Genomic DNA, 4,344 nt, shown 5'->3' with positions numbered 1-4,344 from the left:
GGAGAGCTCTATATAGATATAGGAAGTTATGCTGAGTTATGCGAGGATGAGAGAGAGATCTCTTAAAGCCACAAATATTGTATTTGAACAATTTTGCTCCGTGCTGTAAAAGCTCTAGCTCTTTTGATTGAAAATTCTGAGTTTTCGACTTGCCTCTTCTACCACTCGATTCATTGCGTCATTGTATTTATATGCGTCATTACGTCATTGTATTTAATGGTATTTGCGTCATTGTCTACTCTATTCATTCAATATTAAGTTTAAATATTCGTGTGTTTAATGCAGGTATGGATGATGAGGAGTTTCTTTCTTCTTTGTCACCGCAGCAGAGACAGTGGTACGTGGAGCGTCATCGCTCTGGCGCATCATCGCGCGTTCCTACACCATCCGCATCTCCCTCTCTTTCGGAGCATTCGGCGCGCTCCGAAGCTTCGGCGTCGACGAGACGAGCGTCACACTCTTCTAGACACCGGCGCTCTAGTGGTGGCGGTGGCGGTTGTTGTGGGGATTCCGCCACCGATGCCTCCACACCGCCTCGTGTTCGACGAGGCTCTTTACCCTCCCCTTCTTTGCCCGCCCCCACACCAGCCACAGCATCGCCGTCTACGCCAGGTTTTGCACGGCTGACTGTTCCTAGAAGCTACACACCTCTACCTACTCCGCCAGGAGCCACCCCACTCGACACTCCTCGCTTCGGGGCCCAGACGCCGGTGGAGACACCTGACGTCCGTACCCCCATCGACACGCCGCTAGAGACCCCTGCCGGGACACCCAGGTTCACGCGTCACCGGCCAGAGGGCTTGCCTTACTCCGTCGACATCAGCGGCGGCATCATCATGGATGATGACGACAAGAAGGTGATCTCGCGCATGCGTGGTCTTTGCTCTCAGCTGTTTAGACACTATATACTAAACAAATGGAGTGAAGTACCAAGTGATTTAAAAAACAGAGTCATCAGCATACTTCATGATGAGTTTCCCGTTCCAACACGGGATCAGCGCTTCAATGAAGACCTGATGAAGATTCGAATGCACGAATACTGCAAACACAAGCGTTCCGAAGTGCAAAAAGCAATCAAGAATGGGTGGAATAGGCCAGATTGGCTGGCCAAAGAAGATTGGAAGAATGCGAAGAAAGCAGCGCGCGAGAATCCCGACAAGTGGAAGCAACAAAAAGATGCAGCCAGAGCGCGAGTAGAGGCAGGGAGCTCGCACCACTTGGGGAGCGGTGGATGGGCATCATTTGAGGCCGATTTTGTAAGTCTTTTCACATTGCTCTTTATGCATGTTCGATAGTTTAGGGTTTATGAGTTTTTTAGTTCTAACATAATGAAATCTTTGTATGTTTTGACAGTGGTCGATGACAGGACGTGATCCCACACCGTACGAGCGCGAGTACGCAGGCAGGAAGGGCTTAAACGCCCTGATGGACATTCTCAGTTCTCGCAGCGGCATGGTTAGTATTACGGTTTACTCTTTTTTATTTTTTGTATTGTTTTATAAATGTCGTTATATGTTTATACTTACTGAAAACTGTCTTATTGTCTTTTTTTGCAGAATCCGACAGATACGCCGCTTGGACGCGATGAGACGTCTGATTAGACGACGTCAGTTTAGCCGTAGCTAGATAGCATTAGTTTAGGGTTTCTCATAGCTTATGTATCATGAGACGGATTTTATACGTCTTTTTGAACCATGTATATTATTACATTTGTCACCGCAATTCCTTTTGCCAATCAATTCTTTATGCCTATGATGTTGTACAATTGTCATTATTACATTTGCCAATCAATTCAGTTTGTCTATGATGTGTACAATTGTCAATTTTGCAAACAATGCGTCTTGTGGGTGACTATTTTGGGTCTATTATTTACCTTTGCACTTTTTTTAAAAAGTGAATCAAGTACAATATGGTTGATGGGTGGCAGGGCATTCAATGCCCTGCCACCAAAAAAATATTCTCTCAGGCATCGCTATAAGCGTCGCTATTTATGGCTCTGTAGCGTCGCTATATGCGTCGCTATACTCTTCTGTGAGAGCGTCGCTATAAGCGTCGCTATATAGCGACGCCTATAGCGACGCCTATAGCGACGCATATAGCGACGCTCTCGTAGCGACGCTTTTAGCGACGCTTATAGCGACGCCGGGGGTTATAAAAACCCAGTGTATTTTCGTCGCTAAGAGCGTCACAAGAGCACATAACCTCTTGTAGTGCTAAAATTTTCCAAGACACTTTTTCCCAGCTCCATTTTACTTGTCATGGTAAGCCCCAATCACAAAAGAAGGATGCCATGCCATGCTTTGAAATTATATCGACTAGTTGCATTTTAGAGTATAATCAACTTCCAAGGACATCTTCAATTGGACAAGACTAAGAGAAAATAAGAGGAAATTTTGGAAATACTCAAGAGAGGATTGGACTAAAGATGATTTTACACTTCCTAATTATAAAAGCAGCCAAGCTTGAGCATTGATTATAACTTGACCTCCTCAATGAGCATATGGCGTCGAGGCTCATGTATTTTGCATAAAGAGTTTAGTAGGTTTAAGCTCAATCCCTCTCTCACAAGTCCAATCTTTGTACTAGTGAAGTTTGAGCCTCATCTTCACATTGTATTTCGAGTGTTGCAACATCCAAAAAAGGAGATCTTAGTTAAGAGACTCATAGTGCTTTAGTAGGCCTCATGGATTGTGCCTCCTACCTCACATATTTATTCGTCCTCGCTGACACTTGGAATAGCACTTGGAAATGAGGCTCGATCCAAAATCGAAAAGAGGAGATCTTGATTAAGAGAGTAAAAGTTTTTCACTAGGCCTCATGGCTTGTACCTCTTGTCTCACTTCTGTATGCCTCACTAGCACTTGGAAATGATGCTCGACTTAATTTTTCACCTCAAACTCAGGGCCAAGCAAGACCCAATAGGTCTTTCTATTTATGACTCTAGATGTAACATCAAGATAGCTTGGAGAGAAGAGGGAATTATTATCCTACAATATTGAGGTGAGTTTCAAAACGAAGTTGGCTGTCGCAAGCTAGGAAGAAGAGAATCTTAGCTTTGTAAAACAAAAGTCTTATAGGTGATTATAGACTCAAATAAACCGTGTTTGAGCCTCAAAATCATGGCCAAAAGAGACACAATAGGTCTTTATTGATTGATTCTTGATGTAACACCAAGATAGCTTGGAATGAATGGGCAAGTGTTATCCTATCCAATTTAGGTGAGGTTAAAGCCCAAGTTCAAACCTCACTTGATAGTCTCAAGACTAAAATCCATATTTTGCATCCATTTGAATGTGTCACTAGGATAAACCATGGAAAGGAGGCTATAATTTAGAGTAAATAGGCATCATGTAACCACAATTGGCACACCCAATACTTAACCAAGTAACTATTTCTAGTCTATATATTATTCAATAGTCTAGTGCCTAATTATTCAATAGCTACAAACTTTAATAATTGCATTGTGTGAATTGCAACTAAGAATATAGGGTTGTGCTTGATGGACCAAAATTCTTAGATGTTTAATAGTTAGAAAGAATAATGATTTTTGCAAAATTAAGAAATGATTAGGTGGGAACCTAAGTTTAGATGTTGAGCACTCTAGAAACTCGAATCTTTTTTTGAAGTTCACATTAAAAGTACCTAAGATAAAGATATTTCTCTTGGAATGGTAAATGTCTTGGGTTCTCCTGATAGAGGCAAGTATTAGCAAATTGTCTTTGTGTTGTTGTGACTCTAGCGTAATTGCAATTGTTTTTCCTGAAAATAAAATACCTTGTTGGATATTGATGGTTTTTGTTGATTCCAATGTCTAGGTTATCTATTTGTGATTTATACCTTGATTTCTATTAAACTAGTTAATAAATATTTAAATAAAGAATCGAGTTGTCTTCTCTTTTTGTGTCATTGTAACGTTACAAAAAAACAAACCTGGATTCCACATTTTAAGAATTGGGGGAGTACAAAGAATTGAATATCTTTTTGTTTAGGTGATACTACTATGAGAGATTCTATGCATACTAGTTGACTTTGTTGAGAACTAATTTGTTTGTTGAAAAGGGTTTTTTTTTATAAAGGTTGATGCGTAAGACACAAATGTCTCCATTGGTTGATTGTGTGTATTGCTAGGGAAAAATCATTTTTCCAAACACACAAAATTCCATTCCTGCCTTTTGTGAAGAAAAATTTCAAAAATTATGTTATTTTTCATGTTTTTATGCTATTTTTGTCTATTTTGGGACAAAATTTCTCCCTTTCCTCTTGCCCTCAATCGGCATTCTCAAAATTGAAAAACGACACAATATTAAGCTGAGACACATTTTTCCCGAGCACTGAATTTGTGTG

This window comes from Adiantum capillus-veneris, chromosome 1 (genome assembly GCF_014529385.1).
Source record: "Adiantum capillus-veneris isolate H3 chromosome 1, ASM1452938v2, whole genome shotgun sequence".
NCBI classification, from domain to species: Eukaryota; Viridiplantae; Streptophyta; class Polypodiopsida; order Polypodiales; family Pteridaceae; genus Adiantum; species Adiantum capillus-veneris.
This window is presented reverse-complemented; position numbering follows the sequence as displayed.